This window comes from Hemiscyllium ocellatum, chromosome 4, assembly GCF_020745735.1.
Source record: "Hemiscyllium ocellatum isolate sHemOce1 chromosome 4, sHemOce1.pat.X.cur, whole genome shotgun sequence".
NCBI classification, from domain to species: Eukaryota; Metazoa; Chordata; class Chondrichthyes; order Orectolobiformes; family Hemiscylliidae; genus Hemiscyllium; species Hemiscyllium ocellatum.
Window position 1 is genome coordinate 40,030,418 of NC_083404.1, and position 24,922 is coordinate 40,055,339.

The following is a 24,922-nucleotide window of genomic DNA, read 5'->3' on the forward strand; positions in this document are numbered from 1 at the left end:
AGTATTGTGTAGAGTCCTGGTCACCACATTATAGGAAGGATGTGGAAGCTTTGGAAAAGGGTTCAGAGGAGATTTACTAAGATGTTGCTTGGTATGGAGGGAACATCTTATTAGGAAAGGCTGATGGACTGGAGGCTGCTTTCATTAGAGAGGAGTCGAGAGGCGACTTAATTGAGACACAAGATAATCAGAGTTAGATAGATTGGACAGTGAGAGTCTTTTTCGTCAGATGGCAATGACGAGCATGAGGGGACATAGCTTTAAATTGAGGAGTGATAGATATAGGACAGATGTCAGAGGTAGGTTCTTTACTCAGAGCGGTAGGAGGCAGGGAGCAGACTGCCTGCAACACTAGTACACTCATCAGCTTTAAAGGACATTTCAATAGTCCTTGGATAGGCATTTGGACAAGAATGGAATAGTGTAGGTTAGATGGACTTCAGATTGGTTCCACAGGTCAGCGCAACATCAAAGGGCTGAAGGACCTGCACTGCGCTGTAATGTTCAACATTCTAAATAATAACAGAAAATATTGGGAAGCTAAATAGGTGTGAAGGCTGATTAATTCCCAACCTGATCAGTTGCATCCCAGGATATTAAAGTATAATTACAGAAGTAATGCATGTACTTGTAGTCTTCTAATAATCCTTGGATTCTGGAAAAGGCACAAACCAATGGGAAAATTGCCCATGTAACACCTTAATCCAAAACTTGAAGGAGGATAGGGCAGGTGGGGGAAAGAGGTTAGTGAGCTTATTGTGTTTCATTGAGCAAAATGCTAGAGTCTATTATATAAAGATGTAACAGCAAAACATTTGAAAATGCAGATGATCAAGTCAGCATAGTTCTGTGAAGGATAAAAAAAAAGACAGACTGGCAAGTTTATTAGAATTTTTGAAGTCGTAGCAAATGGGATTGATAAAAAAGGAGCAGGGGATGTATCATATTTGAATTTTCAGAAGGCATTTGATAAAGTACCACAGTCAATAAGAGCCCATTGCATTGGAGATAGTTATTAGTATGGATAGATAACTGCCACTTATCAACTAGCCAGAGAGTTGTAATAACATGTAGAGGAACACGTTCTGGATGGTAACATATAACCAGCAAAAAGTACCACAAAAATCCTGGCTGGGGCTGGATTTTGTAACATATCCCTGACTTGGAAAGAAAAAGGAGTGTACTATCACCATGTTTGTGGAGGATTACATTTTCTTTTTTAAAAAAAAAGGTGTTAGAAATAAGGAGCAAGGATAACAAATCTAGAGGAACACAGACTGGTCCAGTGAAAAACTTGGCAAATGGAGTCTAATGTGGGGAATGAGGTTATGGACATTGGCAGGAAGAATAGGAGGAGGAGGAGTGAATACTATTTAAATGGAGAAATGCTGCAGGGTATTGCAGGAGAAATGCAGTGGGATGTTACTCATGCCTCCTTACACAAGAATAGCACAGGGTGGAAAGAGTGGAGAGGGTCAAGCTCCTGGGAGTGGTCATCCACAACAAGCTTTCTTGGACCCTTTGTGTGGATGCACTAGTTACAAAGGCCCAACATCACTTCTTCCTCAGGCAACTGGAGGAAATTCGGCATGATGGTGAATACCCTTGCCAACTTTTATAGGTGCACTATCAAGAACATTCTGTCTGGATGTATCACTACCTGGTATGACAGCTGTACCATTCAAGATCAGAGATGGTTACACAGTGTTGAATTCGGCCCAGACAGACAATCACAAAGGCCAACCTCCCATCTATAAAATCCATCTACCAAGCCGGCTGTGAAGGAAAGGCCACCAACATTCTCAAAGATCCATCCTACCCTGACAACGTTCTTCTACAACCTCTACCATTGGAGAAGGTACAGAAGCCTGAACACGAACCAGCCAGTTCCAAAACAGTTTCCGGTACCGATCTTTGTTTTTGTTGCTGTTTACCTATTATTTACTTAGCTATGCTACTTAACTCTGATCTGCCTGTATTCCTCGCAAGACAAAGCTTTTCACTGTACCTCAGTACATGTGACAATAAATTCAATTCTCGTGTCTGTGGGGGTTTCCTCCAGGTGCTCCGGTTTCCTCCCACAATCCAGAGCTTTGAAAGTCAGGTGAATTGGCCATGCTAAATTGCCCATAGTATTAGATGCATTAGTCAGGGGTAAACATCGGGAAGGGGAATGGGTCTGGGTGTTACTCTTCGGAGGGTCAGTGTGGACTTGTTGGGCCAAAGGGCCTGTTGTTTCCATACCGTAGGGAATCTAAACAAATCTAAAATTCAATTCAAAAGCTGCAAGACTAAGGATTTGGGGATCCTTCTACAAGAATCACAAAAAGGCAACATCCAAGTTCAGCAAGTAATAGGGAAGGCAAATGGCATGTTGGCTTTTATTTCAAAAAGGAAAGTTTTGCTAAAACTACACAAAAATCAGCTGGAGTGCTTTAGTAACGTAGAAGGCTATCCAGAGAAGGTTCACTAGGCTGGTACCAGGCATGGAGGGACTCCATGACGAGAGGTTGACTCTGTACCTTTTAAGAATACAGAAGAGTAGAGGTAGGTTAATTGAAACACATAGGTTTCTTGGAAACTTAACAGCGTTAAGTGTAGAAAAGTTGTTAACCCATGAGAGGGGCTAGGACCAGAGGAGAATCTCAGAGCAAGGGGTTGCAGATTTAAAAGCAAGGTAAAAGAAAACTTTTCTTCTTTTGAGGGTAGTGGAGCTGTGGAATTCTTCACCACAGAGGCCTGTCAAGGCTGGGTCATTAAATATACTCAATGCTGAGGCAGACAGATGTTTCCAATCCATTCGGAAATCAAGGGTTACGGACAAAAAAAACTATAAAAGAAGATTATTAGATGACCCATGATCTCACCAAGCAGTAGTGCAAAATCAAAAAAGGGTGAATAGCCTATTTCTATTTCCATGTCCAATAGTGTTATGGGTTGATAGATGGTGACAAGTAGAATATTATAAGGATCCATACTGAGGGCTGTATTTTGTGTAATGGGCATCAGCAAGTGAGGGAGCCACAGGGAGGGAATAGTCAACGTTAGTTAAGCAGACTCTCTTTGGAGGAAAAAACAGATACCTTTATCTGAAAGTGACCCCAGAGAATTGGAGCCTGTATCCATTGGAATTTAGAAATCATAGGACGTAACTTGATTGAAACACAATAGAAGAGACTTGATAAGGTGGAGGTGATATTTTTCTTTATGTGGGAGAATATAGAATAGAGGAGTCACTGTTTAAATATAAAGAGAAATTCTTTCAGAAGGTAATAACTCAAATTCTCTTCCCACTGAGCATTAGGAGGTTTCTTCAGTGAATGTTTTGAAGGCAGGACTGAATAGAATCTTAACTAAGAGAAAGGAGTTGTAGGCTCAGGTACAGGAAGACTTAAAAAAAAATTGAGTCCGTAATTAGTTCAGGCATGATCTTATTGAATGGAAGAGGAAGCTAAGTGGCCCCCAGTGGCCTACTCCTGCTCTGAACTCATTTGTAGGTCTGCTTTTATGGACACTTGGAATTCATTTGCACTGCCTTTGGTGTGGAGAGAAGTTCCCCAAAACTTCAACTCAAAAAAAAGGACGACAGGAGAGATAGAGGGATGTATGCCAGGATGTTACAGATGCTACGACTGAGATAGGCTCAAAATTGACCAAAGTATCATTCACACTGAGTTTCCTACATGTATAAATTTAATATTCCTGAAATAATCAATCCCTGAATTTGAAAGAAGCGTGCACAGGATATGGCGGTCATTGGCAAAGCCAGCATTTGAATCACATTAAAAAAGGTGATTAGCCACCTTCCTGAACCCCTGCAGTTCCTCTGGTTCGGGTACAACAAAACTACTATCAGTTTAGCACAATTGATGGGCTCACAAGGCCATTGCAGAGGGCAGTTGAAGAATCCACTATATTGATGAGAGTCTGGAGTCCCACATGGCCAGAACAGGTAACGATGGTAGATTTTCTTCATTTAAGGAGTTGTGATCAGTGAGCCAGATGAGTTCTATAACAACTGATTTTTTAAAAAACCAAGAGAAAAGCATTCAATTCCAGTGCTTTAAATTAATTGAATTAAATTCAATTCCACATATTGCTGTGGTGGGATTGGTACCTGGTAGTCCAGAGCATTAGCTTTTGATCAATAAAATAGAGCTGGTTAATAACTTCAATATTTTAAAAAGCCTATTTAAAAATAAGAAAAACTACCAAGAGACTGCAGATTCTATTATTGTAAAACTTCATTTTAAAAACAAAATGTAGAATACACAACTAACATTTCTAATTTTCCACAAGGGTGAGAAGAGCTGATCTGAAATTATTCAAATGGTCAGGTAAATAACAGATAAATCAGTTTGAAAATGCAGTAGAAAGCAGATAAACTCAGGCAAATGTTTAAGCAGTCCATCCTCATTCAAACTGCACCTTTTGCTCAGTGCATCTGCAGCGTCATAGACATGTATAGCACGGAAACAGACCCTTTGGTCCAACCCGTCCATGCCAACCAGATATCCCAACCCAATCTCGTCCCACCTGCCAGCACCCAGCCCACATCCATCCAAAACCTTCCTATTCATAGTCCCATCCAAATGCCTTTTAAATGAAAAATATGGAATGCTTCACAAATTTGCATGTCATTTTTGTGCAGGGGACATGCTAACCTTCTCTGTATCGTTCCAATTTTAGCGTATGTGCTGCCGAAGCGAGGACCAGTGCATCCTCATGTACCCCACAAGCATTATCACAAACTCAAACTAACACCAGATTAAGATTTTAAATTAGACTGAGCACTTGAAATAAAATCCCCTTGTGGAGGTCACCCATCATCCAGTTTTAGTGTCATCACTGTTCACTAAAGTGAAGTGAGCACACAACAGTGCTCAAAGCTGGAGCTCAACATCACACTGCCAAAATCAAAGTTAGACAGTCCGCAAACTTTAAATCAACAGTGCAAAAATCATGTTGGCTTCCAGCTGTACTCCAACTGTTCTTGGAACAAGTTGAAATAGATCTTTATTTCAATTACTTTCTTGTCTTAATCCAAACCTTTTTCAAAAGCTAAAATGTCATTGCATATTGGATTTTTGGGAAGTTGAAGTAAAGACAGTTAATCAAAAAATTCTGATAATATTCTTGTTAAGACAACCTCATACTTTGAGAGATATGTATATAGATATATCTCGGCACTAATTCCCTTTCAGGGTAAAACATTCTTAATGGCATCCAGGCCATTTTAGAGAGCAACTGTGCAGAGCATTAAATCAATCTTTAGAATTTTATACATTAACACATTCATGACTCTAAAAGAATGTATCTTCAACTGAATAAACCAAAATACATACTGAGGAATTTTTAAACATCAAAACAAATGTATGCCTGCTCTGAAAAGCAGAAGGTTAGAGACAAAAAAAAAACCTGCAGATGCTGGAATCTAAATTGAACAGGCAGGAGGCTGGAAGAATACACCACCTGATGCTGCCTGGCTTGCTGTGTACTTCCAGGCTCCTGGCTGAAACACATTAGAACAGTGACCACTGGAGAAACTCAGCAGTTGGATTTGGTGTCAGCCCTGGTTTGATGGGCATACCTTTCAGGGTCATGAGATTGTGGTTCAAAGTTCCTCTCCAGAGCCTGATGCACAGAAATCTGGTTGGACACTATTGCAACTACAGAGGGGAGGGTTGCCATATCAGTTGGAGATGCTATATTTCAGTTTAAATAATAAACTGAAACCTCATCTACCCTGGGGTGGTGTAGTGAGAAGATCCCACGATGCTAGTTCAAAGTAGTGCAGGAATATTCTCCCTGGGGTCCTGATCAATCTTTATCGCTCACCCTACAGCAGGTTACTATCATTATCGCATTGCTGTGGAGAGTGCCATCTATACATAATAGTGGAAATGCAGCAGCTGGTTCATGTAATCATGACAGAAGAATTAAGTTATTATTGGGGCATTTTGAAGTGATGCTGGGTTTTATATAAAGGCAAACCTCTTAGCAACTTCTAGAGACCTTTTCGAAGTCATGGCCAAACTGTTCAACTTCAATCTTCCTGTTTCATTCCATGTTCAAATATTGGTGGGGTAGATTTCTGTTGACTTCAGTCCTTGAAGTTATAGCTTGCTCTGACTTTTTGGAGAAAGAATTCTCTATTTTCATTACTATTTATGAGAAAATGTTCCTGACTGCAGCCCAAATTCACCCAACTGCAATTACAGTTATGCCCTTTCAGTTCGGGATTCAACCCCAAAAATCTTTGAAATCAATCCAACTAACATGGTTAATGACTTGCTCAGATCACTGCTTAACCTTCTCAACTTTGAGTACAGCCGATTAGTTCAAACAAAAAAAGGTGGAGCCAATTTTAAAAAAGTGACCATACCCAAATTACATTGATGACTAGGGTGACAACTGGGCAATACCTGCCAAAACTGACCACATACATTTCAGCTCAGCTTCTGTTGTCAAGTGCATTTAGTACTCAACCAAGACCCATGCAATTGTCAACAACACGGACTGTAAATTTAAACTCCAGTGGATGAAGTACTTTTTTTTAAAGCTAAAAAAAAGGTCAATTATGAGTCACTGAATAGTGCACACTGGAGTCCAAGGGCACAATTCAAGTTCCACTTCACAATCTGGTTGGACTAGTTAGTGATAGTCCTTCGAACTAAAAAGGGATTAAGGTACAGGGAGAAACCAGGAACAGGGCACAGAGTTGGATGGTCAGCCATGATAATATTGAGTGGCAGGATAGCATTATAATGGCCAGATGATTTACTATTTTCTGCTTTTCTAGTACTCCATTGCAATACAGAATTGAGACTGCGTGAGAGAGTGAAGAGGATGAGTGCACAATTAGAGAAATCCATGTTTGATGGGGCTGCTGCAGAAATCAGCATTAACCTTTACCTTACATACCATGAGTGTTGGGACAAGCTTCTGCACAACTATCACAACTACCTATCTCTCTCATCTCTCCCCATCCAAGATTCTGTTATTCTTACGATTTTACAATTCTTTCATTTTATTCAGAATTGGAAGATTCACAGGTCATAGGCTTGAGAACTATTGACCTAGACACCTCTTCAAATTATTACTGAAAATGTGTTGCTGGAAAAGCGCAGGTCGGCAACATCCAAGCAGCAGGAGAATCGACATTTCGGGCATGAGCCCTTCTCCTGCTCCTTGGATGCTGCCTGACCTGTTGCGCTTTTCCAGCAACACATTTTCAGTTCTGATCTCCAGCATCTGCAGTCTTCACTTTCTTTTCATCTCTTTAATTATTACCTCCTCCAGTGGGGTGAACCGAATCATGCAACGATGGACAGTCGATCTCAAGTGGGACCATGTTCCCGTGTACAACTTCCTCAGTTATGTGGACTATACATTGCATGCTGCTGGTCTGAGCTCCTTGAATGACTGTTCTTTTCCAGTTGAGGTCCTGTATTTATACATATTGCACTTGGCCCAAGTGTGTCAACCATTGTGCATGGCAATGTTCAGCTTTGGGTAAGGTCTAAGAACTGGCTTTTTGTTTTTATTGTCTTTAAAAGAAAAAAACTGGAGGCCTGCAACTTATAAAAAAAAAATTGATTTTTCATGCATAATTTCACAGCGAGGGAAACAAAACAGTGAATTTGTTTTGTGGCTTTGGCTTCCTGCAGTATGATCAAAGGAGTTGCTTATTTAAGAACCAATCCATTTCTAACTAGCAAGCTAGAACCGGGAACAAATTGCAGACAAAAAAAAAAGTGTACACTGTTGTCCTCCCCAACAGAAGCTGTCCATTCTCTGGAGTAAAACCAGTTCCTTTTCCTGGAACAGTTTCTGTGACTGGTCTCTGATTTGTGACTGGTCTCTGATTTGTCACTTCAGAAGTGACATTTTCTGTTCGAGAGTCAGTCAGTGTGTACTACTAAACTAGTGGAAGCTTTCAGAGAAAGGACAACTGAATACAAACAGCTTGACTAGCTGAAGTGAAGTGATCATCTCAATATGAGAATCTGCAAATAAAACCACTAACTTGGCAGTTTTCCCTACATCTGCCAATAATTCTGTTCTGCGTCTCCATGGAAAAGGGGACTCAGACAAAAATTTTGCTCAAATAATATTTATTCTAGTTCACTTGTAGCTGATGTCCAGTGTATTTATAATGGACAGCAATTCCTGCTTAGTCAGAAACTTGGCCCTTGCTTTCTATCAACTTTGGTCTGAAAATCAGGTAAATGACGTTCGTGTGTTACTTAATTTGGCACGAGTCTAAAAAGAGTTATGGGGCTCAGTTTACGATGTGCTACAGACTCCTATCATTTCTTAAAATGCAGATGTTGTTTAATCCCACAGATGAAACCATGGGTACCTTTGTGAGCTTATACATGTTCAAATTCAGACTGGTGAATAGCATAGGTATCATAGTTGACTAGGAACCTGTAATCTCAGTCTCCAAGAATGAACCAGCCTCTGCACTACACTAAGTGAGAAACTGGTCTAGGATGCTCCTCTACCAAAGATGGAATGATGAGTCTTATATAAAAGCTAATGCTGCCAATGATAGAAATCCAAAAGAAAATGCTGGAAATACTCCATGGGTCTGGCCCCAGTGAAGAGATCTGTTATATTTTATTGTTTCTCTCTTCAAATGCTGCCAGACCTGCTGAGTTATGACCAGTTTTTTCACAATTTTTAATTTGAACCTTGGTTAAAATTTTAAGTTTTCATGGACAACCCTTTTGGCTTTATGTCAGAGGGTGTGAAGTCCAAGAATCAGCAACAGATGACAGCCAGACTACTGAGACCCCTCAGAATCCTAGTAGCACATAAACCCACCAACACTGTCAAACCAAAACTAACAAACTTAAAAGACCCAGTACAACCCATAAACAAAACCAACGTCGTCTACAAAATTCCATGCAAGGACTGTCACAAAACACTACGTAGGACAAACAGGAAGAAAGTTAGCCACCAGGATACATGAACACCAGCTAGCCACAAAAAGACATGACCCTCTCTCCCTCGTAGCCCTACATACGGATGAAAAAAACCAATTCGACTGGGACAACACATCTATCCTGGCACAGGCTAAGTAAAGACATGCCAGAGAATTCCTAGAGGCCTGGCACTCCAACCACAACGCCATAAACAAAACGCACAGATCTAGATCTATCAACCCCTCAGAAAACGAACAGGAAATGACATCACCACAAACCCCAGGAACCCCATCCAGGACAAACATAAATAGAAAGGAGACAACAGCTTCACTTGGAGGTCACCACTGATGTTACCTAGCCAGGTAATGAAACGTCTGGATATCAAACCTACAGCTCAGCGAGCAAACCTATACCCTAAACCTCAACCTGGAGCTACAAACCTTGCATCAGCAACATACTTGTTCCCTTCTCTAGGGTATTTGTTTGAGCTTTTTTTGAGTTGTGGTCATGTATTACTGCTACCTGAGTGCATGAATCAATTTCATACAAGATATGAAAAAGGACAGTTTAAAAGACTGTTGACAATTATGCTGGAGAGCACATCCACCAATGCCTGCATCTTCCCCAAGCACATACTTCATCGCACATAAACCTCAAAAGGCAGAGTCAGAATCTTCAGATCCATGGGAGGCATTATTGCAAACTCTTTCCCATCTAATAGATAGACAACTGTTTATGGTCCATTTTTAATTAGTGCCAAGCAACATGGATGTAGTCTGAAAATCTCTTGCAATCCTGTGGCCAAACAAGCCTTCATCTCTGTAACTACATTGCCAGATGTGGAATCTCGCTGTGGCTTTGAAGCATAATACACCGGTTTCTGACACCTAACTGGTTTCTGGTGAACAAGCACTGCTCCTTTGCCTGTAGCCAAAGCATCTACATGCTATAAAAAACAGAAAGGATGGATTGTACTGGTTAGAACCACCAATTAAAAGGCTTTTTTTCTTCAAAGTGCAGAGAGTTTTGGAAACTGTCAATTTGCACGCAAACCCAAATAGCAATGCTATAACAATCTGATAATGGTTTTTTTAAAAAAATACAAGTGATGATGATTGCACACCAGCAATATCTATCTTTACTTTGGAGGTGTACTGGCATCTTTTATGATACCCGTCCTCAGCAGCCAGAGAGGGGTACAGTTTCATCTGAAAGACAGCACCTTCGACAATGTAGCATTCCCTCAGCACAGCACTGGCATGTCAGGCTGGCGTTGTGTTCAACTTTGTTGCAAAGACTTAATTCAAAGCTTGTTCCAGGTTTCTTGTGTCACAGAGCATTAATAGCAACAGGGATGGAGTTAAAGATTTTCTACAAGAATAAACTAGACCCCTAGAATGTGCAAGAAAGTGTACAGAAGGGGACACTAATACACAAAAGGTAGATTGTTTACCTAATATCATTAGGTAAGGACTAAAGTTTGACTTTTAAGATTACCACATACAGCCCCATTAAGGGCAAAAGTATTGCTTTGAAGTCTAATCCTGAAGACAGATGGTTCTTAGATTGGAGGAGAAGGCCAAGTTATCTTCCATCCAAATTCTGACAGAGTTACATGGAAAAAAATTTTAAGCCCTGAAGTATAGCTTTAATCTAGTACCTTGCAATTCAGAGACAAATATCTTTCACTATTTCTGTTATGGCTCCAGTGTAAGGAAGGAAGCATTTATCAAACTACAGGTGCTGTGACTTCGAGCGCTAACAGATTCAGTCACTTTTCTCCTCATCACCCACAAAAAAGGAAAAAAAACAGGTCACCCTGCATTGATACTTTTACCAATGAGCAACGGTAGTCCTTTTAAACAGCTTATTCCTGTATTTTCAGACATTTGTATTCCTATAGTTACAAATAATTTAACTCCTTTTTTTAAGGACTTCTGCTTGGTTCTGGCTCTCCCTACATAATGACCCAGAGAATGTGGTGAAGTGTTCCCAGTCAACTTCAATCATTATGGAGTAATGAAGCATCAGTTAACGTGTAACAATCATCATAACATTAAATGTGACCATGACATTACTGATGCCTCACTACTCTGCAGTGCTAAAAAAGGTTGACTGGGAATACTTTACCACATCTTGAGAGAGCTATTGCTTAAATTTACATGAACAACCTAAAACTCAAGTCCTAGAGCCACTTTAGCATCAAAAATGTAATGTTGCATCCTCAGAGCACAGATAACTTTTGAAAATCATTTGCTGAAGCAAACAGCTGGGTGTTGGGAGAGCAGTTACAATAGAACATATTTTAGGCAGCTTCCATATAAAACATGGACAATGGAATTTATAATAAAAATATTCATTGAAAAGGCAAATAGAATTGGATAAAAACAAACCAAACCAAACCATTCAGCCCCACTCATCCATGCTCCAGAGGAGCCTCTTCCTTTACAGATATCCTCTTTCACTTTAGACATATTTAATTTTACAGAAAATCTCAACTATGCTTCCACTTGCACCAAGACAATAAATACAAGAAAAACAAGGATGGAATAATTTCTGGATAATTGGCAAGCTTTAAATGTTTAAATTAAACAAAGATGGATTTGTTTTTTGGACTGTGGCTTATGTCTGAAATCTATTCAAAATCACATTATCTGCACACAGTCCCAGTTCTTACACCTTTATCTCAAATTCAACCCAAGAGTCTGGGTCCAAACCCTTTATATATTAAAAACCTGCATTTTTACTTTTACCTATCACTTAATTTCTCACCTAACCTCAAAAACACCTAAAGAAATTAGAATGGCTATTTGAAATAGCAAATGTACAGCCCTATTGTGGGATAACTCCATATTTTTGTGGTTCTGTTCGTCGAGCTGGGAATTTGTGTTGCAGATGTTTCGTCCCCTGTCTAGGTGACATCCTCAGTGCTTGGGAGCCTCCTGTGAAGTGCTTCTGTGATCTTTCCTCCGGCATTTGTAGTGGCTTGAATCTGCCGCTTCCAGTTGTCGGTTCCAGCTAGCAGACAGCTGGAACTGACAACCGGAAGTGGCAGATACACATCACTACAAATGCTGGAGGAAAGATCACAGGAGGCTCCCAAGCACTGAGGATGTCACCTAGACAGGGGACGAAACATCTGCAACACAAATTCCCAGCTCGGCGAACAGAACCACAACGAGCACCCGAGCTACAAATCTTCTCAAACTTTGAATAACTCTATATTATCGTGGAGTTTCATGTTAAATGTTTATTATGATCCTGTTAAGACCAGAGGGTTAAGGATTCAGTTCACAAAAAACAGTAGAGAACAGTGTTCTCTTTTGGTTTGGGAAAGGTTGATTTGAATGACTTTCAAAACTTTGCAAAGGTCCGAGATGGATTATACACTATGGTCAGAGACTAAATTGATATTGTACAACATGAAGATCTAGCCTACATAAATTACCTTCTCAACTGTTATCTCTAACATTTAGCATCTCTAAAAGATCAAAAACTTTGACATTTATCCAAGCTAGTAAACTCATTTGCCAACAATACAAAGTATTCCATAAGAAAACTGAGAAGTGAGCAAGGAATTCAATCTCATTAACAAAAATACTGAACTATTCCAGAGCGTCAAGTGAATAATTGACTGATGTCTCAGTAAATGAACCTAGAACTCTAGGGAGGAATGTGCTATCCAGTGATATCTGATAGATACTCAAAGATTTGTTACATGTCATACCAGCACGAGAATGAGCCAAACAAATTGTACAGTTTTAGTTCTCCAATATGCAGATGGTGAACACAAGCACTAGAAACAGCTTCAGGGCTGGATACCCATAGACTACTTCCCTGCAGTAATGGTCTGTATTCACAAGTGATCAACCCAGGCACCAAAAGATGACAATATAGACACTACTTATGTGTCTGGGGCAGAGATAGTCTAGCAGCTTATAAAATCACTGCAGTAACACTTAGTAGAAATATAGACATAAATGCGCTAATTCAGTCAAAGTCAGAGAGGATTCGCAACATTTGCATCCAAGACCAAAAAAAGTCAGAATCCAACCATACAATAGAAAAAATAAAATTATGCTTGAAAAGGGAAAGTGTTTTGTTTTAAAATAAATCTTTTACATCAAAGACCAAGCAAGGCACACTAGGAGGCAGAGTAAAGGCCAGTAATGTATCGAAGAGCAAGCACCATTACCGGTTCCCTTCACAATGGCAGAGAAAAGTACAGGACTAATTGATGGATGATTGAAAAAAAAGGAACAAATCCGAAGTGGAGACTCTGGTTTAGGTCAAGCAACAACAAGCACTAATCCTGCTCAGGTGACAGTGCTTATATTCAAACACATTCAGTTGATCTCCTTAAATATTTTCCTTATTTGTCCTTAAGCCTCAATGTTTAAGTAGCACAGACTAATATTATTTCAAATAAAACTCAGATTACACTAGACAGACTGCTATTGCATTGTGACCACCTTGGAGAAATGCCATTTGTTATTCACTATTAAACAAACCAATTGAATAAATTTTAGGAGCATTCAAACCCAGTCTGCTTGAAGCATGAAATGAACCTTAAATATTCTCAGCTGAAGTGCACACGAGAACTTAATTTTTAGACTTTCACATGCAGAATATGCACAGGTTACAGATATAAAACCATCAAAACTATACACTTCACCAGTTGTAATGGGAGTAATGGAGTAAATTTTAGCCCTGAGGAGGTCGAACAAAGCTGGACCAGCCTCTTGCAGTGTCAGGGGAGACACAGCAGTTTACCTCAGAGGACCACCTGAATAAAGCATTCCTACACTCTGACCAAGTGGAAAGGTCTGAAGAGTAAACAGATTTGCACTTCTATCATCTTTCTTATCTTATCTTAGGGCACACCAAAGCACTTTACAACTAATTAACAACTATTTAGTCACTTATGCTGCAAGAAATACAGCATTAAAATTTACACACAGCAAGCTACCACAAAAAGTTAGGATAGTGACCAGATCATTATTTTAGTTTATTGCTGGATAACTGACCAGGGGACCAATTAAGGGACTTTGAGCTGCCGTGGTAATGATTCCAGCAGGTCCCATTTCCTAGCCCAACTCATCTCAGGAGGTGCATCACATTAAATGAAACAAAAATTTAAGAACCAGAACTCCATTATTCTTCAAATACTTGTCTCAGGATCCTTTACATACAAAAATGGGTAGACAGGATCACAATTTAAAATGTCTCATCTGAAAGATAGTACCCCTTAAACAGCAGTATTCCACTAGGATGTCAGTCTAGTTATTGCAATGTAAGAAATAAAACTGTCAAAATTACAACCTGGATACCAAGGGATTGAATTCCTTATTTAAACACAAGAGGCACAGATAAATAGGAGTGTTTGTTCTCATTTCTGTTTTGAAAGGATCATGGTGAACATAACATACATGAGAATCCAGATACTACTCGGTTTCATTAAGGGAAACCATGGTCCAAACAAAATCTCTAACAAGACTTTTTAAAAAGGCAGACTGCTCAGAAGAGATGGCAGCCCTCGCAGAAGTAATGCAATGGATTCACCATCTCAAATACCTACAGATTGACCCATTTGACCCACCAAAATCTTAAGTATTTAAACATGCAATGTCGCTCAGGTGAGGAGAACTGTAGTAGACTTAAAGCACAAACACACGTAAAGGCAAAGACAAATAAAATGGTTTGGCTTTAAACATGATGTTTAGTTAATGAACAAAGCAAGCACAAATGATATGTACAAGTTGAAACGCTGTTTCCCCGAGTTACTTACTACTCAGTAAATCCTGCCACCTACTTGAAAACATTTTAGCACCTTCGGGATAGCACAGTGGCTCAATGGTTAGTACTGCTGCCTCACAACAGGTCCCAGGTTCGATTCCAGCCTTGGGTGACTTCTGTGTGGAGAGTTTGCACATTCTCCCTGTGTCTGCGTGGGTTTCCTTTGGGTGCTCCAGTTTCCTCCCACAGTCCAAAGAAATGCAGGTCAGATGAATTGGCCATGCTAAATTGCCCGTAGTGTTAGGTGAATTAGTCAGAGGGAAATGGGTCTGGATGGGTTACTATTCGGAGGGTCGGTGTGGACTGGTCGGGCCGAAGGGCCTGTTTCCACACTACGGAATCTAATCTAATCAGCAATGTCAACCAGGATAACTACGTTCAGACTCAGGAATTGGGATTCCACTTTGGATCTTGGAGCAGGATTGTCAGATTAGAGCCAAATACACTATTGCAATAAGAGACTGAAATTCTTATTTTTAAAAATAGACTTCTGTAACTTATTTTTGCTTCTCTCTCAAGCCAACAGTTTATAGTTTTATGTTCCCAGCCGATTTTTCTATCGGAAAAAGTCAGTTCCCGAATGAAATCTAGTTTGATAAATCATTGGTCTTGATTAAAGATGGGAAAATGATGAAACCCTTCTAGAAGAGAGAGATTATATTTGAACCCCCATCAAGTCTCCTTCAAACTGCACCTAATAAAAAAAAAGAGCGTGCTAAATTAAAAATAAACTTGATCCTCAGATTCTACCACAGCTAATGACTAAATGCTTTAAGACCATGAAGATGTTGGAGCAGAGGTAAGCCATTTAGCAGGATCATGGAAAAGTAATGATCAGATCAGCCATTATCCTACATTCCTCCACCTTTCTCCTCCTCCCCCCCCCCCCCCACTAACACAATTCCCTCAAGTGATTAAAATTATCTGTTTTCTCCCTTTCCTCGTCAGCTGCAATACAAAATAAACTTCTAACACCAGAGTTCCTTGCAATCGTTTGCCCTCATATATACTGGCTTGAAATCATACCTCGAAAAAGACAGACCTAAATTAATGTTTTAATACCTTTGCAAAACAGGCCAACACCCACGGTTTGAAATAGACTCAAAGTAAATAAATCACACACCTTTCATCACAATTAAAAAGACAGGTTCAAAGTTGGAATTAGAATCTTTCTCAACAAGGAAGAGGCTATAGCATTGTTATTGTGCACAATAACATTTAGGTTAGAAAGCTATGCATATTAGGCCTAAAAATGTAGAATACCAGAATGTGGTGATTGTACCAGTGTTAATGTGACTGGACTAAATGCTCCAGAGACAAGTTCAAGTCTCATCACACGGAAGTTAAATTCAAAGCTGATTAAACCCCATCTGGTTAGCAAATATCCTTTAGGTAAGAAAATGTGCACCTTACTTGGGATCACCTACATGTGACTCTAAACCCACAAAGTGGTTGATTCTTAAATGCTCACCAAAATGGCTGTAGTAAAAAGAAATTCCCACAGAAAGTTAGTATAGTGGGTACACCTGCTATCGATGGACTACACATTTCACCCTCACTACCATCTTCAACAGCAGCAATATTAGCAAAGCCAAAGACTTTCACATTGCAGAAATGAGGCTTCATGGGAAGAATCATCTCAGGCCTTGAACAATACACTCAGAAAATGTTGGGAAAACCACGTGAGAATGATCAGCAGTAAAAGAGCTTCTCGATGTTGGAGCAGAACAGAATTTTCCAACCAAACTGCTGAATGGCAAGACAAGATGCTCCCCAATGAGAAGATTCATAGCTCAGGTTGAGGTTCAGGGTGTAAGTTTGCGTGCTGAGCCGGAAGATTTGTTCTCAAATGTTTCGTCACCATACTAGATAACATCAGTGAGCCCAAGCAAGCGCTGGTGTTGTCCTGCCCTCTGAGAGTCTCGGTCTGTTAAAAGGTGGGTGATATCAGTTCCGGGTCATCTCCAACACCTTGGCATCATGGTAGGCCACAAACCTACTAAGACACTGAAACAACTACTGATGAACCTAAAAAATAGGACCCTATACCAACCAGCAAAACGAATGCCATTTACAAAATGCACTGCAAGGACTGCAACAAACTCTCCATCAGACAGACAGGCAGGAAATTAGCCACCGGAGTACAGAGTGTAGTGGATATATGGAATGCTCTGCCCCAAAAGGAAGTGGAGTCCAAGTCTCTGGATACTTTCAAGAAAGACATGGATAAAGCTCTTAAGGATAGTGGAATCAAGGGCTATGGGGATAAGGCAGGAACAGGATACTGATCGAGGATGATAGGCCATGATCATAATGAATGGTGGTGCTGGCTTGAAGGGCCAAATGGCCTACTCCTGCACCTATTGTCTATAACACCAACTGGCCACTTTAAGACATGGCCTACTATCAATAGTATCCTTACACAAAGGCAAAGAAGGACATCGCTTCACCTGGGACAACACATCCATGCTGGGATAGGCTAAGAAAAGACACACATGGGAATTCCTAGAGGTCTGGCATTCAAACTGGAACTCCATCAATAAACACATGGTTCTGAACCCCATGTACCAACCCCCTGAGAAAAAGTACCGAATGGATATCACACTCCTTAATGGACCAAGACAAATAGAAAGCAGGACAGAACACCAGCGCTTCACCAGAGGCTCACTGACGTTACCTAGCATAGTGGCCAAATGCCCGAGAACCAACCCTCCAGCTCAAATGAGCAAACTTATGACCTGAACACAAACACCTCTTTCAAATGCTGCCTGGACACTGTTCACAGGGACAGGCATCAAACCCACTCTTTCAGTGTCTACTTGAATCTCGAAACTCCTTCCACGACAGCCGAGTGGACCTACAGTAAACTCCACAAAAGTGCTTTAAGCAAGCTGCTTGTCACCATCGAGTCCAGGAAAGTCAACACAGATCCAGTCTATATCCAAGGCCGTATCCTTTGAAAGAAAGCACCTCATTCCAAAGCCTGTTGGAAAAAAGGGTAGGTAGGCTGGTTCCAAAAAGACATTCCCAGTACACCTAGATGGCAGCAAAAATGGTACTGTTTCTGCATGTAGCCCCCAATCCACACATGGAGATTATTGGACATGCAAGATAGCCAGACCCTGCAAGGCAAGCTACAAAACACTATCCCTCACGAGAAGCCTACACAGTATCCTCCACTGTCTAAAATAAACCCATTTATCTCAAGTAACAGGATGTATTTAATCATATGACTAGCATTTATTGCCAGTCCCTAGTTGCCCTTGAGAAGCTGGTGGTGAGCAGTTTACCTGCTGTGGGTTGACCCCCAATGTCATGAGGGAGAGAATTCCTGGATTTTGACTCCAGGACAGTGAAGGAATGGCAATATATTTCCAAGTCAGAATGGTGAGTGGCTTGGAGGTAAACTTGAATGTAGCTGCTGCCCTTGCCCTTCTAGATGAAAGGGACTGTGGGTTTTGAGGTGCTGCCTGAGGATCCTTGATGAATTTCTGCAGCACACGTTGTGGATTGTACATACTGCTGCTACTGCATGGTGGTGAAAGGAAGTGGAAGTGGATGTTGCTGGGTGTGGTGCCACCCAAGTGGGCCTCTTTGTCCTGGAAAGTGTTAAGCTTCTTGAGTATTGTTGGGGCTGTAGTCAACCAGAGACCATACATCAGCAATAAACAAGATTGCAAATTCTGTAGCCACTCCCATTTACAAAAAGGCAGCTCCCTTCAATTGAAAAAAAATAGCCCATTGCCATCTATAATCTGCCCAGTGAGTATGGTTTCTTCCCCCATCCCCTTCAACCCAATAGACCTTTTAAAATTAACCTGTTCACATTTGACATTGAATACCTCTGGAAGCAGGTGGGACTTAAATCTTGTCCTTTAGCATCTCAGCTAAAACAAACCCTTAATTACCCTATTGGTGTTTAGATAAAAAAAAAAACACTTTACTGTAGGTGTGCTAACAGTTAGCATAAACAACAATTTGTTACTGGGTCACAAGACTATATTAGAATTAATTATGCCCACAGTGGTTATACACATAGTGCCTGTATCTCATTATTGGTTACAGAAAAATATTTTTTTAAAAAATGTTGGAACCCAAAGTAAACAGATCCATTCCTCCCATTGAACAAGCAGGTAAGTACCCTCTGCCTGACTTCACCTATCCCCACTTGACCACACACACACACACACACACACACACACACACACACACACCAAAACATCAACCTCTTCACCTCCTGATGCTGCCTGGCTCCCTGTGTTCTTACAACCTCCTGCCAATTTTATCATTGGTCTACATTTCCTCCCTCAGCTTCAGACTCTTACACAACTTACTAAAAATGGTTGGTTTTAAAAGGTGCATCTTGAGGGCGAGAAAAGGAGAGCAGTTTATGGAGACAATTCCAATGTGTGTTAGCAGATTGTTGAACATTGGCACTGAGAAACATTGGGTGTTCAGTGGATGAGTGAGAATAGGGTCAGAGGAGGATGTAGGCAGCATGGACAAAAATGAGATGGAGTTGAAATCAGGGCGATGGGAAAGAAAGATAAAAATTCTGGCTAGGAAAGGGAATTGCAAAATAACTTCAAAATATCCAAATCTTAACCGAACTCAGTTTAGAGAGGGTTTGGTGATGTCAGACTTTTAAAAAAATTCAGAGGAGAGAGTACTGGCTAAGCCAGCATTACCTATCCCTTCTTACCCAGAGAGCAGTTAAAAGTCAAATCACATTGCCTTGGGTATGGAGTCACATACAGGCCAGACCAGGTAAAAGATGGCAGTTTCTTTCCCAAAAAGAACATAGTGAAACAGATGGGTTTTTCCTGACAAATTGACAATGGATTTGCAGTCATCACGGAACTCTAATTCCAGAGTGTAACTGAATTCAAATTCAACCATTGCCACAGCAGGTTTTGAACCCAGGAATAAAAGTACACTGGTAATACCACTAGGCTCTTGCCTCTGCAATTACTCTAGTATTGTAAAGCAGAAACTGATGAGCTCTTTTCTTACAGAAACATAATGATGCTAATTATCCAAAAAACACTAGAGGGTCAATGTTCATTACAAACATATGCTACATGTTACAGTAAGTCTACCACCTGAGCCTGGAACCAAAGTCCAAAAGGATCAGGGAAAGGAGCAAGACAGATGATTTAGTACTGGTGCAAGGCAAAAACTACTTTCTACCAACACAGAATTTAAACAGCATAGAATACATTCAGCTGAAATCAAGTTTAAAAAGATATATGTCAATTGACATTGCTCTCCCTCATTTACTGCTAAAATGGACAGTCCCCATACAGATGAGAAGACTATAGCAAGTGATGTATTAGAGAGATGGAACACTTTCACATCATTTGTCACGCCAACAAAACCAAAGTTATTTTCCAAGCTACTACCAAGAGATTCCTCCAGAACATGATACCCTACACACAGTGTCTGAAAAAAAAAGCAGGGGAAAAGTATAACAACCAAACGAAATAGCAGAATGATGGTCACAGCAGGTGTCCTGCTGTATTGTTTCAATTCATAGCAGATGTAAGCCAGAAAATGCAATTGTGCAATCTCCAGATTGAGCTCAGAGTGGTCCCTAAAGGGTTAGGGAAAAGCAGATTCACTGCTGTATTGGGTTGATGTTCATACATGGAGATATTTGAAATGGCTTTTTTTTTAAAAAAGAGAGTGGATTAATCTAGTTTTATTTCCTTCCTATAGCAACCATTATGTCCCTCACCCTCACAATGCACAGGGAAATTGGTCAGTGAAAATGTGGGCATTTTCTAAAAATCAGAGTAGGTTATTTATTAATTCATTTTTTAAGTTAGATTCATAATTTTTAGAGGAATACAGTCCAAGAAAGGAATGTTATGAAAAATACTGTGTATGCTGGAGATCTGAAATGAAAGCAATGTGTTGAAAAAGCTCAGTCTTGGCATAGAGAAAAGTCCAATATGACTTTTCTACATAACTGATCTGAAGGAGGACTCATTAGATTCAACAGATACTGCCAAAACCTATTGAATTTCTTCATAAGAAGAAAGCAGAAAAAGTGTTGAAGAGTTCTCTAAAGAAAGGAGAGGAGTGGAAAGATTCAACAGCCTCAAAAAAGAAACAAGACATTGTTACGGAGGGTAAAGAACTAAAAACGTGAGACTCACAACAGCCACCAGATCAATTCAAGCCAGTAAATCAAGGAGACTCCCAGACAGGGTCTGCTAGAACCCAGGTTGTGTCTTGTGGGTCAGTTGCAGCCATTGAGTATTTATTGTATGTTATTTAAAATATTGAAGATAACTTCAAAATGACAGGGCATGACGAGGCAATACTGATCTACCACGCATCTCCATGTCTCGGTCAGGCCCCACAAGACACCAGAGTAAAAAAGTTTTCATTCTGGTGTTCAAATTGCTCAACAATCTCATCCCTCGCCATGTTCTCCCACTTCACCTTACACATCCATTATTGTAACACGGGCAGCTCCTTCAGCATCTAGATTTGGATTTTCCTTCCCCAAGTCTCACACTCCCTCACTCCCCCCTTCATTAAAAAGCACGCCCATAAAATCTGCCTCCAAAAACAAGCTTCTACGGACTTGTTCAAATCTCGCATTACATGGCCCAAATTCCAATTTTCTGACAAACAATTCCAAGCTGCTTCATACAGCAGCTAGTTTAAAAGAAAAACTTAGCAGGGAAAAGGCCTTACTACAAAAAGTAAGGCAACACCGGTGGCTGGATTCAAGGCTCCCCTTGCAAAGGCTTCCCAAAACCAGAGAACTTTTCCAGAGGTTCCTGTAATTCACAATCTTCTTGAAAAATCAAACATTTGCCATAACTCCACAGGCCTCCAGACATATAGTGCTGTCACAACCTGACAGTTCTGGTGTTGCTGAACGTTGAAGGTACCTCCACATTGAGCTTTATCTGTAGGTTAGTGTAGAACACACTTCCCTTAGAACTAGCTGATTGTGGGTTCAAGTCCCAATTCGTTCATACATTTGAACACAAGGCTGGCAAACTTAGTTAACTGCCATACTGAGGGAGCGGACACCCCGGTCTGATCTGCCAAAAGATCAGAAAAAAGGCACAGATGGATACAAAAAATGACCCCATAGTCAAAGAGCAGGAGTCTTTTGCCCAGAATCCTTTTATCTTTACTCATTGGAAGTCAGCATTCCTGCTTGGCCCAGCATTCATTGCCCTCAACATGATGGTGGTGGTGGTGTTAAGTTGCTTTCTTGACCCACTGCAGTCAATGTGCTGTGAGTTGACCCACAATGCTGTTGGGGTGGGTGAGCCAGGATTTTGACTCAGCGACAGGAAGGAACTGTGGTATTTCCAAATCAGGATGGCGATTGGCTTGGAGGGAATCTTGCAGGTTGTGGTGTTCCCATGAAAGTGAATTTCGGCAATGCATCCTGTAAATGGTACATACTGCTGCTACTGTGCATCAGTTGTAAAGAGAGTGAGTGTTTATGAATGTGGTGCCAATCAAGTGGGCTGCTTTGTTCTGGGTGATGTCAAGCTTCTTGAGTATTGCTGGAGCTTGTCTCATTCAGCAAAGTGGGGAGCGAGCATTCCAACCGGCTTGTGCCTTGTTTTGGGGAGCAAGCACTCCAGGCTTATGCATTGTTTGAGAGTCAGGATGTCAGTCAGTTACTCACTCAGACCCGCTCTGGTAACCCTCCCACACCTCAGATTTCAACTGACTCCAGCTTTGCTAGAGCTCCATGATGTCACCCTCACTCGAACGCTGGCTTACTGCTGGGGGGCAGTCGGGCAGTGACCCTCTGGAATTCCGCTCTTTTGTCCGTGTTTGTACCAAAGCTGTAAAAAGGCTCAGGAGCTGAGTGGCTTTGGCAGAATCCAAATGACTAAACAAATGCAGCTCGATAGGATACATCTCAACACCATCACGTTGCTGAGGAGGCAGAAACTACCCAAGTTGGATCTGACAGATATTTAACATTCAAGCCAACATCAAAAACCTACTTGTTACACTGCTGTTTTTAGAAACTGGTTTTGCACAAGTTGGTTTCAACATTTCAATATTGACTGCATTCTGAAAAATATTGCTGTTCACAGCTTCTAAACTGTTATAGGAATGCAAGCCTTTCTTTATCAAGTTTGCAAACCCCACAACTACTGGGGCAACAAGATGCCATTCATTAGGAAGAGCAGCTTACTGTTCTGAAAGCCAGTCTTTTATGGACAGGCAGCTATTAATTTCCCTTTCTCCCACATGGAGTTAGCACTAGACAGGATAGATAGATCGAGTGAATTCTTAGAACATTATAAAGGAAGTAGGAGTATACTTAAGACAGAAGTCAGGAGGGGGAAAAAAAGGGGACATGAAATAGCTTTGGCAAAGAGTTAAGGAGAATCCAAAGAGTTTTTTGTAAATACAGTAAGGACAAAAGAGTAACTAGGGAGAGAATAGGGCCACTCAAAGGTCAGCAAAGTAGCCTTTGTGTGGAGCCATAGAAAATAGGTTGGGTGGGGCGTAAGGTACTAACGAGTATTTTGCATCAGTATTTACTGTGGAAAAGATATGGAAAATATAGTAAATAGTGAAATAGATGGTCACACCTTGCAAAAATGCCCAGATTACAGAGGAAGAAGTGCTGGATGTCTTGAAACGCATAAAAAGGTGGATAAATCCCCAGGACCTGATTAGGTGTACCGTAGAAATCTGTGGGAAGCTAGAGAAGTGATTGCTGGGCCTCTTGCGGAGATATTTGTATCATCGATAGTCACAGGTGAGGTGCCGGAAGACTGGAAGTTGGCTAACATCGTGCCACTGTTCAAGAAGGGCGGTAAAGACAAGCCAGGGAACTATAGACCGGTGAGCCTGACCTCAGTGGTGGGCAAGTTGTTGGAGGGAATCCTGAGGGACAGGATGTAAATGTATTTGCAAGGGCAAGGACTAATTAGGCATCGTCAACATGGCTTTGTGCATGGGAAATCATGTCTCACAAACTTGATTGAGTTTTTTTGAAGTAGTAACAAAGAGGATTGATGGAGGGCAGTGGATGTGATCTAGATGGATTTCAGTAAGGCATTCGACAAGGTTCCCCATGGGAAACCAATTAGCAAGGTTAGATCTCATGGAATACAGGGAGAACTAGTCATTTGGATACAGAACTGGCTCAAAGGTAGAAGACAGAGGGTGGTGGTGGTGGAGCGTTGTTTTTCCAGACTGGAGGCCTGTGACCAGTGGAGTGCCACAAGGATCGGTGCTGGGTCCTCTACTTTTTGTCATTTACATAAATGATTTGGATGCGAGCATAAGAGGTACAGTTAGTAAGTTTCCAGATGACACCAAAATTGGAGGTGTGGTGGACAGTGAAGGTTACCTCAGATTACAACAGGATCTTGATCAGATGGGCCAATGGGCTGAGAAGTGACAGATGGAGTTTAATTCAAATAAATGCAAACTACTTCGTTTTGAGAAAGCAAATCTTAGCAGGACTTATGCACTTAGTACGGTCCTAGGGAGTGTTGCTGAAAAAAAGAGACCTTGGAGTGCAGGTTCATACCTCCTTGAAAGTGGAGTCGCAGGTAGATAGGATAGTGAAGGCGGCTTTTGGTATGCTTTCTTTTATTGGTCAGAGAACTGAGTGCAGGAGTTGGGAGGTCATGTTGCGGCTGTACAGGACATTGGTTAGGCCACTCTTGGAATATTGCGTGCAATTCTGGTCTCCTTCCTATTGGAAAGGAGTTGTGAAACTTGAAAGGGTTCAGAAAAGATTTACAAGGATGTTGCCAGGGTTTGAGCTATAGGGAGAGGTTGAACAGGCTGGGCTGTTTTCCCTGGAGCAGAGGCTGAGGGGTGACTTAGAGGTTTACGAAATTATGAGGGGCATGGATAGGATAAATAGATAAAGTCGTTTCCCTGGGGTCACAGAATGCAGAACTAGAGGGCATCGGTTTAGTGCGAGAGGGGAAAGAGATAAAAGCGACCGAAGGGTCAACTTTATCATGCAGAGGGTGGTACATGTATGGAATGAGCTGCCAGAGGCAATGGTGGAGGCTGGTACAATTACAACATTTAAAAGGCATTTGGATGGGTATATGAATAGCTGAAAAAGCGCAGCAGGTCAGGCAGCATCCAAGGAGGATAATCGACATTTCAGGCATAAGCCCTTCCTGAAGGGCTTAAGCCCAAAATGTCGATTCTCCTGCTCCTTG

The 24,922-nt window shown here is 41.0% G+C and overlaps 1 protein-coding gene and 1 non-coding gene across 3 annotated transcripts in view; both read right to left on the reverse strand.

Annotated features, from left to right (window-relative positions):
- The window catches only part of rspo2 (R-spondin 2), a 121,361-nt gene that overhangs the window by 86,496 nt on the left and 9,943 nt on the right, over positions 1 to 24,922 (reverse strand). The window lies entirely within an intron of this gene.
- On the reverse strand, positions 4,607 to 4,713 carry LOC132815550 (U6 spliceosomal RNA). The gene has a single exon (XR_009644675.1). It is a non-coding gene; the product is annotated as a U6 spliceosomal RNA (small nuclear RNA).